The sequence below is a fragment of the Papaver somniferum genome, chromosome 7, assembly GCF_003573695.1.
Source record: "Papaver somniferum cultivar HN1 chromosome 7, ASM357369v1, whole genome shotgun sequence".
In the NCBI taxonomy this organism is placed as follows: domain Eukaryota; kingdom Viridiplantae; phylum Streptophyta; class Magnoliopsida; order Ranunculales; family Papaveraceae; genus Papaver; species Papaver somniferum.
This window is the reverse complement of record NC_039364.1, coordinates 152298559-152313934: the sequence shown is the minus strand read 5'-3', so window position 1 is coordinate 152313934 and position 15376 is coordinate 152298559.

Genomic DNA, 15376 nt, shown 5'->3' with positions numbered 1-15376 from the left:
TTCCAAAACCACCACTGGTTTACAAGCTTGGTAATCTTGAAACCATACATCAGCTTTGCCATCTAAATATAGGGAAGCAAGGTTTACCTTCTGTTCATCGTCCATAGGGTTGATCTGGAAAAAATTTCTACACTTTCTGATCCAATATCTTGGTTTCTGGCCACCAAACCTCGGAAAATCTACCTTCGGTTTAGGTTGATGGAAGTTGCCTTCGTTAATTCCAGCTACAGCACGATGTGAATGATTGCCTTCAACTGGAAAAGTAGTTCTCTGCTGTCGATCTTGAGTATTAGTAGAGAAACCTGGTGAAGCGCCAAGAACACCACCAAATCCTGGAGGAAGATCTCTATGAACATGAGATCTATTATTATTCTCTAAGATCTGGGATTTTTTTTTTTACTTATAACTCTTACATACTCCTCAGAGAGTTTTTTATGGTTCTCTGTAACTGTGAGTAAGAGAGCATCGTGCTTTTTAAGAAGAGTATCGTGTTTCTCAGAAAGTATTTCTTGATTTTGAGCATACTCTTGTTGTTTTTGGTTAAGCTCCTCAATCTTCTTAGTAAGTTCTTCAACAACAGTTATGTTAGCCATTGAACCCAAAGAATTTTACTGCTCTATATACCAATTTGTAGTGATCTACACATAGAAAGGCTGATAATACTCATAAGATAATAACAGGGAAGAGATTATGAGGTGGAGAAGAGAGTTGCAGGGAAGGATAAGATAAGACTACTAAGAAATACGAGAGGAGAATAACATAAGAAAGAGATAATAGATCTGATAATAATTCACTAGCTTACAAAGAGTACTGGCAAGTAGTATAAGTACACATGATTCACGTGCATGGTGGTGAAGGCACCTGCTATCTAATTAGGGGAAGCCTGACAGTAATGACATGACTAGGATTATGACACCAACTCCTAGTGCAGTTCAGCTAACTCACATGTCATGTTTGTTCCTCGACTTTGTACAAATACATGAGATATTTGGAGGCACTGATAACTCTTATTCTCAGTCACGTTGTGAATCCACGACCGACTTCCTGAAACCTTAACCAGTACTTAGTACTTATATATATACTTAATTTGTGGTGCAATATATAACCGATGCTTAAATGGTATTATCTGACTCACAGTCGTTGCATGATACCCCGTTAGAGTATGAAACGAGTTTAGTTAGAGGAAGATCATACGCTTCTTGTTGTTGGAAGTTAAGACTCAATAGTAGAACTTAGAATTGAACTTAAACACTACCTTGCACGGTTACTTATTAGTTATTACTTTTGATTTTTTATATTTTGAATTGCTATCTAAATTCTAAATACATTGTTTGAGGATTGTGGTGATCAGCTTTAAGGTTTCAAGCTTCAAAATGCATCAATTATCTTTAAGAATCAATGTCCTTTTATTTTAAATTCTTATAGATATATGTTTTTCAGTGAAAAACATAGAAAATAGAATTAATATTGAAATGTTACATGTTCATATATATGACCCTGTGAACAATGGTTGACCCGCACGATCATGTTCCAGTAAGTTCTCCGATCCGATGACGGGCCGATTTTTATAACATTGGATTTTTTTTTTGCCGGTATGATCAACTATGATGTCACGGTTGAATCCACAATAATTCATAAAGATGGTGCCCTTCTCTATAACTCGAAAATAACAAGAGGAAGAGGGGGTTGAGTAGGACCGCGAAGCGTACAATGAATGAATGAGCGATAAGTCGTTGAATCAGGTCCCATGTTCTTTCGTAAAATGTAGTTCGCTACGCCCTAAACTTACTTGGCACACATATTAGAGTACTAACTAGACCGTGTTTTACGCTTCGAACAGCAATCTCCCTCACACTCTTACAAGTTTACGTCTGAAGTCTTTACCTAATCGATGTATAAAGGTTGATTAACAAAGTTTATTAAATACAAACAATTCAGAACAATATGAGGAATATTCTAGCTCACCCCATGTACACAGAAATGGTTAGTTTTCCTTTTTGGACGGTTAGTGTTTAAAATCAGTAAAGAAAATTGTGTCAATTTTTATCAACTAGAACACAGATTTAGCTGGTCGGGTTAATTGTACTTGTTTGGCTGGTATTACTATTAAGCCATTAGTATATAAATCTGTTATTCAGCGATGAAGCACCGTTTTCCTTAAAACAATTCGTTGGATGCTTCCAAATAAAAGTCGTCAACATAAAACTTTGATGGAGTCTGATGTTGTAATGAGGTTCTGAACCAAAAAAAGAATGAAAAAGCTAATGTCATTTGAAATGGAAGGATGCATCAGTACTTCAGTAGTGTATAGTGAATTGGGTGATCTCACTACAGTTTTTGTGTATGTATAAAGGCAAACGAACATGCATTGTTCCCGTGTTTCAGCAATTAATCCCTCCACATTACGTCTCACATTTTAACGTTCATCCACCTCAAAAAGTTTTGTCAAGTTGCCCCATCTTTTAACGCCCGCGAATGAAACCAATGCATATACTCCATACAAAAGCCAGATGGCCAACTTCACCAGCAAAATAATTAAATTACTACTAATTCCGAGTTAAGGTTAATGTTACTGTTTGTCTCCCTTTGACCGTCGGCACTGTCTTTAACTCCTGAATTTCTTTATTGCAGTTTTAAACCAGCACTCAATTTCTTCGTCGCATCACAACCCAACACATTTTGCGATCAGCTATAGAGTATGTATGAAGATCTTTATATACAGTGACGGAGCTAAGGCGCTGTGCTGCGGGGGTCAAAGCAAACTAAGGGATATAGATTATATTATATTATCTTTTTTACTCTCACAAAGCCTAAATTTAACTAGAAACCCTCTTATATTTACACTAAGATCTAAAAATATATGGGGTCCGAGGACCCCATTTATCTCTGTGTAGTTCCGTCGCTGTTTATATACGTATATTTAAAACTTTTGAGTCTGTTTTATTATTGAAATTAGGAAATACGAGTAATATATTCTGGTTTGGTTTAGCACAAATGAACTGACGTTTTAAGTGAGCTACTATGTGAACTTTGTTCTGCGCATGGGCGAACTACCTAACTAGTATAGCCTTCGTATAATTGTAGGGGTGTAGGTACACATTTCATCTTCCGCCACGCGTCCACAAAGACACACGCGGAGGACATGCGGCTGAGAGCATCAAGATATGATATCACACGTGGACAGCCAAGAGACGCGCCTTGTCAAGATAGCATCGCCACCCACCAGATCCAACGGTAGAGGATCGAGGAGACAGAAACACTAGAACACTGCGAAGCACTGGAGGATAACCCAAGAGTCACTTTATCCTATCCCCAGAAAGATCTAAGATCTACGGCTGGGGATAGTCAGACTGACGCATACAAGACAGGGGCAGAGGACAGTTGTCTACCGCGGACAGACATCTCAACTACCTGCATTAAATACCCTCAAACAGCATACGTGTCAGTCAGCCTGTATTGGAAGCGCATATCCAGACAGAACACGCAGATGCAGCCGAGAACACGAAGATTTTTGCGTGTGTGGCACAAAACACAAGAGGATAAGGTTATAACGGGATTCAGAAGTGGACCCCACGTAACTTCCCTATAAATACCCCTCTCTCCCAAGTGAAGAGGAGGCCGAAAAACATTGAGAGGAGAATAGGAGAAAGACAGAGAGATAGAGAAAGTGTAAGTGAAGTCCCTCCTGCTACGCAGGCTTATATTGGTCTCAAAGTCATTCGACTATTTCTGTAACCTTCATACATATAATGAAAAACCCAATCCCGTAGACAGAGATCTGAGTGATGAATCATATAAGTTAATCGTTTCATCTATATTCATGCATTTATACTTTATATGTTCAATTCGATACTCATGATATATCATGTTCGTACATTTTATATTTCATCCACTATTTATGTTATTGTATGAGCCAAGAACAATGATTGTAGTTGATGAGACGAGGACGAGTATTAGAACTCTGAGTCAAGGATTCGACATAACCTATCCATTCCCCTCAGGCGCAGCTTATTTACTGTATTGTCATGAGTCTGCGCGCATTATTTGTGAATACTCAGATGATACCAGATCTTTGTGTTCACAATCTGGCGCTATAAACAGGGACCTTCATCCCGGTAAAAGATTTATCTTCTCCTGTGACTTGTTTCAGGCTTCGTTTTCTGAAAATAACGACGTATGGAACACTACGGTTTTTTCCGTTCATGATTTCAAAAACCAAAATTATTAACAGATCCGCGTTTATCTAAGTAGATATGACTCTTCACGCATTTTCTAAGTTTTCACGTCTTTGAAAATCAAAATTATGAACAGATCCGCGTTTATCTAAGTAGATCTGATTCTTCATGCATTTTCTAAGTTTTTAGGTCTTTGAAAATCAAAACTTCGAACAGATCTGCGGTCATCTACACAGATGGACGCCTTAAGTATTTTCAAGATTTTACACCTTTGAGGACTCAAAACGCTAATAGATATCACGTGGGGCCCATTGTCTTCATGATTTTTTCTCTCTCTTTCAGGAAAATATTAAAAGATGGAGAGAAGCAAAGATGTCGGGAAGGCTAAATCTCCTTCAAAAGAGATGCCAAGGACAACCCCAGTGGTAACTAGGAGTAAGCAGAGAGGTGAAAAGCTAAAGGCAGCGAATAGGGCGCAGGATAATGCAGAAAGCATGGCCCCCATCAATGCCAACATCATCGCAGCAAACGCAGTAAATGCCGCGGCAGCCAAAGCAGGAGCTTCAAGAGCTGGAGGATCCAAAGTTGGAGCTCCCAGAATAACCAATGCTCAACTGCAGGAACATCAGGAAGTCGTGGCAGAGTCAGGAATACAACAACCCCTCTATGGGATGCCCTTAACCAACGAACAGAACATACCCTTTCCAGCCAAGCAACCGCTTCTAATAGCAGGCCAACCCTCACAACAACCGTCGAGGTCCCAAGGTGCACAGTTAGACCCACCAGAACCAGTAATACAGATCGTGGATGAGGAAAAAACCATAGCCACTGATGAGCAATTGCGGGCAGGAACACCAAATCAAGGGTCAAATCATTCCGCTCAGATGATGGCCAAGCTGACAGAATTAAGGAAGAACCAGAAGGCATACGCAGATGCTGTAGCGATATTAGCACAAGAGAACCAGACACTAAAGGAAAGAATCATTCATAGCGCAGAGGTAGAAACCAACGTGACGAAGCCAACTCCAAGGCTGTAGCACCTAATCAAGATAGAAGAATGGTGATCGCAAACAATCCACTTCCATTGAATCGAAGAGGAGCAAGGAGCAGCCAAAGATCAGATCCTGATTACAATCCCGAGAACTCTGACTACTACGACGGTACCGCCTTCCCACGAGCAAAATCTACCATTCATGAGGAACACCAGATCGCAATGGAAAGTCTGCATGCTGAAATGCTGGCAAAAATCAAGGAGATAAAGACTAGGCAGGAAGGCGGAAGGCTAGAGCAAGTGATGAAGGAAGCAAACACTACCCCGCTGACACCACACTTGGCCAGGGCTTCCATACCGCAGAAGTGTTCGGTTCCTGCTTTCGATTGCTATGACGGATCAACTGATCCTGCGGCTCATCTTCGATATTATAATTGAATGATGGCCCGTTGGGATAACGAAGACTCCATATTGTGCAGATACTTCCCATCAAGTTTAAAAGGGTCCGCGTTGTCATGGTTTGATAACTTTCCATCAAACTCCATCAACTCCTACGACCAACTCACAGAAAAATTTCTAGCAACATACATGTATACCAAGGTTGTCAATACCGGCATGGACAAACTATTCTCGCTGGAAATGAAATATAAAGAGACCATCAGAGAATATACTAATAGATGGCACAAGATTTTCCAAGCTATTGGCAACGTAGATCCCGTGGTTAGTATCAACTGGTACAAATGGGAGATGGACATGATGAGTCCTTTATTTGTCGAGATCCACGGAACCATCCCTACCACCGAAGGAGATCTCCGGATAATCATAGAAAAACATGCAAGGTTAGAAGAAATTCAGCGTGAAAATCCCAGAGCTCATACTCAACGTCCCACACGCACAAATTCCTTGGATCAAGCCAGCTGGTCCAAAAGAGGAATCAAAGAAGAACGTCCTAACGAAGAAATGAAAGAACGAAGGGATGATATATGAAGAGGTGATCGAAAATTTGAAGATCAAATCTATACCAAGCTGAATACCAGTTATTCGCGCATCCTGAGAGAGATCAAAGGGAGGAAGAACTTCGATTGGCCATGGTCCAAGGGAAAGCAGCCTCCTAGATCAGAAAAATACAAGGAATACTGTGAATACCACTGTTTCAACGGTCATCAAACAGAAAAGTGCAAAAATCTCAAGATAATGATTCAAAAACTAATCGACGCAGGAGACCTGAAGAAATATATACGGAAGATTGATAACGAAGATAAAACCAAGAGAGGCAAGCAGGTCAATTACCAGAAGGCAACCGCACCCTCAACACGATTTCATGTTCAGAGATTCAAGGACCATCCCTAACCTCCCAGATTGGGAAGAGATTGAGAAAACAATTCGAAGATTATTGTGAGCTTTACAAGATCGATGGGAAAGAGGTAAACGAGCAAGAACAATGGATGGAAGCGCCCATGACTTTCGATGCAGACGATGTGGAAGAAGACATGGAAGACCTTAATGATCCTCTAGTCCTCACACTTCCAATAGCAGGGTGCAATGTCAAGAAAATTCTCATCGATGGAGGAAGCTCAGTCAACGTCCTGTTCTATGACACGTTCAAACGTATGGAACTCAACGACGAGCAACCTGTCATCTTACTACACCATCTACGGATTCAACGGCGCAGCTACAAAGCCCCTAGGGGACATTGTCTTACAAGTAGACGCAGGGCCCATGAAAGTGGACACTCGATTCAGCGTCGTAGATGCACCTTCACCTTACAACGCCATCATCGGAAGAAGATGGGTTCACAAGCTCAAGGGAGTAGCGCAACCTACCATCAATATCTCAGATTCCCAACACCCCAGGGAGTCATGGAAATTAAAGGAGACCAAGTAACTGCGCGGGAATGTCAGACCTTACAGAATCAGATCAATAATGAGCGGGAAGAAAAGCACCAGTCCCGAAGAGCCAAAAATAAGGAATAACCATAGATACATATCTGGAAGAAATCTCCGGAAAAAGCCTTCTGAACGTAAGCACCACTGGCAGCGCAGAAGCAAGCACCTCCGCGACAAAAGAAGACGGAGAGCCCACCAAATAGCAATCAAAGAATGTTCCTCTCTTGGGGAACCAAAACCCACGTTTACACCTGTCGAAGCAGCTAAAGAAGTCAACATAGGTACTGAGGGAAACCCGAAGATTATCAGAATAGGCACCTTGATGGATGAAGAAAGAGAAGCCGCGCTAATCAAACTTCTAAAGGAATACGGGACATCTTTTGCTTGGAAATTGGGGGACATGCCGGGAATTGACCCAAAGTTAGTTCATCACGAACTTCGAATAAAACCAGGTACCCCCCCTTTTAGGCAGAAGGTGCGCAAAGTAGCTCCAGAATACCATCGAGCAGTTGAAGTGGAACTCCGCAAACTACTGGACGCAGGATTCATCAAAGAAGTTAAGTACCCAACATGGATCTCTAACATGGTCATCGTACCGAAGAAAAATGGCGGAGTAAGGATATGCATCGACTTCACCAACCTCAATAAGGCTTGCCCTAAAGATAGCTATCCACTGCCAAGCATTGACCAACTTGTCGAGGCAGTTGAAGGATACGAAGAAATGTCATTCATGGATGGATACTCTGGATACAATCAATTATTCCTAGCAGAAGAAGATCAGCAACATACAACATTCTATACACCACACACCTCTATTGCTATGTAAGAATGCCCTTTGGACTGCGAAACGCAGGGGAACCTACCAAAGAATGGTGGATGCAATTTTCAAACCATGGATTGGAAGTACGCTGGAAGTATATGTGGATGATATGCTCGTTAAAAGCAAGCTGCGCAAAGATCATCACCAAGACCTAAAAGATATTTTCCAAGCAATGAGAGTGCACAACATGAAGGTAAACCCAGAGAAGTGCACTTTTGGTGTCACTTCCGGAAAGTTCCTCGGATATTTGGTGACGAAGAGGGGCATTGAAGTCGATCCCGCTAAAATTGAAGCCATCGTAAGAATGCCATCCCCAAAGAATTTAAAAGAGGTTCAGAAACTCAATGGTTCGCTGGCTGCGCTGGGGAGGTTCATATCCAGGTCCTCGGATAGATGTAAGCACTTTTTTAACATTCTCAAAAAAGGAAGCAAATTCGAATGGACGGCAGAGTGCGAGGAAGCTTTTCGAAATATCAAAGAATACCTGGCTGAGATCCCTATATTACAAAAACCAACCGACCCTGAAGTGTTGGCACATAAGAGCAGAACATCAGCGCAGTATTGGTTAAAACCAACACGAAGATAGCAGCCCATCTATTACATCAGCAAGACTCTGAACGCAGCAGAAAGGAACTACACGAAGATCGAGCAGCTCATCTTGGCATTAGTATGGGCAACCCTGAAACTCAGAACTTACTTTTTGACTCACTACGTCCGCGTCCCATGCAAAGCTCCGCTAGAAGCAGTCCTTAAAAACGCAGGAAAGTAGGCAGAATTGCAAAATGGAATACTCACCTAGATCAATTCAATATCATCCATGAGCTACAACACTCTCAGAAGTCACAAGTATTAGCAGATTTCCTAGCAGACTTACCATTGGATAACTGCGAAGAAGTCATCATCGAAGGACGAAAGGCAGCAGGACTACCAGAAATGGACGAAGGTAAAGACCCTATAGACATCTTGGAACCAAAAAATCCTAGGCAATGGGAAGTCTTCGTAGATGGGTCGAAAAATAAAGAAGGGGCGGGATAGGCATCGTAATCACCACCCCAACAGGAGACAGGATCATACATGCTTTCAGGTTAGAATTCAAGGGGCATACCAACAACATAGTTGAATATGAAGCAGTGGTGCATGCCCTTCAGTTGATAATAGAAATGGGCATAACTGACGTGCGTCTGACAAGCGATTCACAGCTGGTCATCCGACAAATAGGGTTGCAATATAATGTTTATGACAGAACATTGTCAGCATACATGGAATTGGTGCAAACACTGGCATCACAAATCCAAACATCAAATTCCGACACCTGGCAAGGAAGGAACTCAGGCACGCGGATGCCCTGGCCTACATATCATCGATGCTCAGAAACGAGGACGTCAAAGCAATCAAAGTAACCAGGATTTACGAGCCTTCAATTGATATTCAAGAACTCTGCGCTGCACAGCAGAGGAACCACGCAGAAGAAGATATTGCAGATGATGACGTGGGAGAATTCATCGCGGATGATTTCCAAGAAGACGACATCATGGCTAAGGCAGATCAAGATGAAGACTTCAGCAAAGAAGAAGATTGGAGATCTGAGATTCATCTTTTCCTAAAAGAAGAATACTACCCTCGGATCTAAAGCAAGCCAGAAAAATACAGTCAAAGGCAGGAAGATATGATCTGAGAAAAGAAATTTTGTACAAAAAATCTTTTCTCGGACCATTATTACGTTGCCTATCCAGATCCGAAGGACATTTGATTTTGAAAGACATACACCGCGGCGACGCAGGCAATCACAGCGGAATGAGATCCCTAGCAGATAAGGCGAAAACTCAAGGATATTACTGGCCAACAATGATACGAGACGCTGCAAGAATGTCACGAAGATGCGAAGAATGCCAGCGTTTCGCCAAAAAAATCCACGCACCCGCAACAATGTTGAACCCAGTAGACAGCCCTTGGCCATTCTCAAAATGGGGCATAGACATCGTGGGTCCCCTAATCGAAGGATCAGGGAAGAGAAGATTTTTGATAGTGGCCACGGACTATTTCAGCAAATGGGTAGAGGCTAAAGCCCTGGCAAGGATCCGAGACGCAGATGTCTTCACATTCATTTTCAAAACATCATTTGCAGGTTTGGCATACCAGCTGAGATTGTATCTGACAATGGCAAGCAATTCCAGGGAAAAAACATCGACTTACTCTTCGATACTTTCAAAATTCGAAAGAACAAGTCAACACCAATTTACCCTCAAAGCAATGGTCAGGCAGAAGCCACAAACAAAACCCTCGCACTCATCCTCAAAAAGCAGTTGGACGAATACAAGAAGCGTTGGTGTGAGCAACTACACAACGTTTTGTGGGCTTATAGGACAACTCGAAGATCAGCCACGGGAGAATCCCCATTCTTACTCACCTATGGAGCCGAAGCTATTATCCCAACAGAAATAATCATGCCAACTACGAAGACTGAAGCATGGGAGAAGAACCTCACAGCGGACATGATGTTGGAAAGGTTGGATGATCTAGAAGAGAGGAGGGAGGCAGCACTACAAAAAATGGAAAACTATCAAAGGAAACTAGCAAGGGAGTATAATAAGAGGGTTAAGCTTAGAAATTTCGTAGAAGGGCAGTATGTGCTGAGGACCATTCCCCAATACCAACGAGAAAAGAAGTGGGGAAATTAGCACCAACATGGGGGGGACCCTTCGTCATACATGATGTTGCAGGAAATGGGTCTTATTATCTGCGCAACCTAAAAGGGGAGATCCTCAACACCCATGGAATGCAAAATATCTCAAGCCATACTACCCGTAGAGGGAACGCAGACCTGCATCTGCGTGAAGAGCGCCAGAAGAAGAAAACGACGCTTGCGATCGACATGTTTCTATCTCTGAGAGAGGAATACAAACCTCAACCTATCAATCAAGCAAACTTTTGGCAAAAAATAGTCACAATACATGGAGCAACATAGTAACAAGACGACTGCGTGTAAATATAACACCTCACGAGAACCCTACACCTGTAAATACAGCCTCCGCGTCAATACTTCATCCTGTTTTTTACTATTTACTACCTCAGAGGTTCCATCAATGGAATTCTTCTAAATGTAACTCAACAAACTGAATAGACACTTTAACCCTCTTTCACCTCTTTCACCCGTGGACGTAGACACTCTGCTGTCGAACCACGTAAACACTGTGTTAATTGTTGTTCTATTTTACTTGGGGAAAGTAGTCACCTACAATCTCTCGGGACTCCCCTATCAGCGTCTATAAGTGTAGGACCATGGGGAAGGCATCCAGCAGAAAGAGATACCCAACCAATCTTATGGCAGCGGGTTGACGGAATGAACGTACATTCCAAACAACTCATATCCTAGAACGCTGCCCCGACCCCCACCGTCTGGGAATCCTCTGGCCCAGGATTAGCCAGCGGGTGACAGGTCTCAAGACGTTCACGAAGATACACATATCTTCGGGTTCGCACTCAAACACTTCGCTATCCTATTACATTCAGTTATATTCCAAATTAACCATAACAATACAAAAAAACGGACAACACAGATAAAAGTTAAAACAATGATCAATTCATTAAAAGTTGATTACAGGCTTGGCAATGATACGCGGAAACAAGAAAATACAAAAGGAATCTCACGAAGCCTCATAATCAACAAAGATCAACTTTACAAAAATCTACTTGGATGGTTCAACCCCACCAGCAGGTTTAGCAATCTTCCCCTTCTGCGTTGAAGGTACGCTCCCACCCGAGGAAGGCCCTGAAGAACCAGATGTAGGGGCGGGGGTTCTCACGGCGCGGATAGCTTTGATAAGGCCATGCTCGGTCTTAAGATCATACTCGATGCTATCCAGAATTTTTAGTCTCTTCCACTAGTTGACACCGAGCCTTGTACGCAATAACAGTATTCATCATCTCAGCCTTTGACAACAACGAGGAAAGGCGACTCACTTCCTTCGAAGCGGCTTGGGCAGCCTCGTCCCTTGCTGTAGCTAAACCTTTGTGATAATTAATCTGGCTTTCCTGATGCACTAATTGAGATTGAGCCTCCGCAAGCTCTTCATTTGCAGTGCGAAGCTGTCCCTGGAGCTCTGCAAGGAAAAGAAAAATGCAGATGGTTAGGTCCAGGAAATTACAGAATCACACTCGATAATATAAGCATATACCTTCGACTCTCGCCGAAGCTATTTCATATTCGTTAACAACAGCATCACGGGCTTCATCAAGAAAATCATACTCATCTGACAACTTCTTATAATCCGCTTGAAGGGTTGAAAGGGCGTACTGACTCGCATCTAATTCTACCTGTTTCATTGAATCCAAGTGACGAAGATGGTTGACCTCATTTTTCCCTCCAGACCCTTGTTGAGCCGATACATATTTACTTCAAGATTTCTCTCAGACTCAGCTTGGCGTACCACATCAGCCCTAGACGCAGCTAAAGCTTTGCTAAGAGCACCAGCCTCAGCCCTAGCGTCATCTCTCTCCCTAGCAAGACGCTGAATGTAATCTTTAACATCAGAAGACTGAGAAGAACGAGCTTGACGCAATTCTTCTTCCAAGAGATTGATTTTAGCTTCCAATGATGAGACCTGTTCTCGGGATTCACGAAGATTATCACGCGTCCACAACAACGTTCCATTAAACAAACGACGATCATTGTTATATTTGTTCTGCATATCAATCATTTGGACTCGTCTGACCCGCCACTCCTCTGCCAGAGCATTATGTTCATCGGCACGAGCATTCCACTTATCAGCCTCGCTCTTTATCTTCTCTACCAACTCTGCGATGCGAGATTTCTGACGTGCCGCTCTTTCCGAAGCCATACTAACTCAGGAACTCCACCCACTGAAGATAGGGTGGGGGAGGGAGACTCAGACAGAACACTAATTACAGTAAAGGACAACAGCAAGGAAGAGAACAGATAATCAAACCTGTAACAGCCGAAGAATTCTTCTTGGCCTCTCCAACTCACTACGAGCCATAGCAAGATCCAAGCGAAGCTTCTCCTCCTCCTTGCCTTGTTGCTCCTTAGCCTTGAGGAGACTCTTCAACTCACATATCTCCCTATCCCTATCAGCAATGACAGTCTCAGCCGCAGTAAGCTCCTCTTCCCGAAGACGAAGCTTAGCCTCCAACTTAAGGGATTTGGCCTTAAAAAACTGGTACAACATGTGATTGCAATGCTCACTCCTCATCATCTGCGAATCAGAAGATTAGAACACCCTGACTCTAAAAATTGCTAAAATTGATACAAGGCAAATGATAAGAGAACTCACTCTAACATCCGTGTTGGGGAAATCCATACTGATACCCATCAGCCAAGCCATCATATCAGCAACAGTCGAGGGAGCGTCGACTACTAGAGCAGCCTCCAAGGCCCGAAGATTCTTATCCCACGATTCTACAACCTGGTCCTCGGGAGACAATTGCATCATCTTACGGGTATATGCATCATATTTCTTCTCACCCTCCACCACAGGAGCTGGATTGGGTACGAACATCAAGTTATTCTTTTTAAACCAAGCTAAGATGGAATCATCACCCTCAAGGATCAGTGACTGAGGAAAATCATCTCCAGAAGACCCAACCGAGGCCTTACCCATGTTCGTGAATTTAGCACCTGAAGAGTTCGAGGCTACTCCCGCATCCAAATCTGGAAGGTATCTAGCACCGCTCCCCTCTGGAACATCACTAGCATCCACCACTCCCTTGACCTTTCCATCTTACTTGCTAGAGTTACCAAGAACATCCCGACCATCGTTTGGGGAAAGCAGGTTGAACTCAGAAGCCAGGCCCAAGGCAGCGTTTATCTCAAAACTATCCTCCGAGGAATAAATCCGACCAAAGGAAAACTCCTGAGACATAGCAGGAATTTCATCACCAACACCCTCATCACCAAGGCCAGTGTTATCATCACCAGCATCACTGCAACCCGCGGGATTAGCTTCGGCACCAGCATCATGACAACCTGCGGGATTAATTTCACCACCAATACCGCTGCCACCAGCGGTAGTATTCCCTTCAACAAATTCTTCATCATCATGACATGGAGGGGATGTATCAGTACGCTCTTCCATATCAGACATATCTTCATCCTCTCCAAGCTCAGTCACAACTGTTAACTTTAACTTCTTCATAACCTCCTCCTTGTTGCGGTGGTGGACTGCTTGGGATTTATCCTCCTCTTCTTCGTCGCCTAAAAAGACAAGGCACAAGAATAAAAATCCCTGACTTTGAAAAGAATTAAAACTGCCTCAACTAAAGGACAAGGCATATGGAAATCTTACCTTGACAACCGCAGCATTCTTCGCCTGAAGATCAGCATCGGAACTCTCTTCGTCATCTCCATCAACAACATCGAGGGCATATTGGAAATTCATGCCCTCAAAATTCAAATGCCAAGGACGGAAATTCCCATAACGAGCAGGAGGAGCCGCACGTATCTGGCTATCTGCGGTAGGACGCCATCCTTGCGGACCTGGAACCCACCCCCAAGCCCAGGGACCAACAACCTCAATAACAGTTGCGTGCCATTCATAGTCATGATCACGCTTGATCCGCTCACGAGTAGGAAACACCAGTTTGTTAGTAGAATTCTCTGTACCCGGGACGTACTTCACCTTAGCACCACTTACTTCACTCAGAAGGCGGATCTCACCACGAGGAGCGGCAATATTACGAAGACTCACACTCCACGGTTTACGATTCCTACTGTTAACATAGTCACCGAAAACTTGTTAAAATTCTCAGGCGTATACCACTCCCTTTCCTCAGGATTGGGAACATAAAGAGTCATCATTGTCTCTCCTTTGCTCCGAAGATAACACTCCCTCAGTGCACGAAGATAATTCCCATGAAGCTGGGAAATAGAGCGACAGTGTGTGTTCTTCGAAGAACCCTCTCGACCAGCCAGCACATCATAATAAAAAGAATCCCCAGAATTGTACAAAGGCAACATAAGACCCGCTTCAAAGGCCCCCACCGTGGTCAGCAGATGAAATTCATCAAACTTATATGTCGATATCATCTCATAAGTAATATCATCATCAGCAGCGTAAAAACGAACATCGAATAACTGAAGACCATGCTTTTCCTTGAAAACCTCCAGATCAATATGTTTGAAGGTCACTTTCTTCTCCCCAACAACGACGCTACGTATTTCCTGAGAAATATTTTCCTCCTCCACGGGATCAGGCGCAGAACCCTTCGAAGGGTTTCTCTCGGAAGCTTTCCTCTTAGGATGAACCTTAGATACATCAGTCTTCGAAACCACTTCTTTCGAAGACCTCCCCTTGGGTTGAGACACTGGAGGGGGAGGTAGAGGATGTTGATGAGACACGGAAGGAAGCGCCACTGACCGAAGAGGTAGGACATCCCGCGTTCTCTTAGGATCATCACGCGGATTAACTAAGGGACGAGAAACAGCATACCGGGAGCCAAGAGCCTCTTTTGGCCGGTCCCCCTTTGGCGTATTCCCTCTATGCGACTC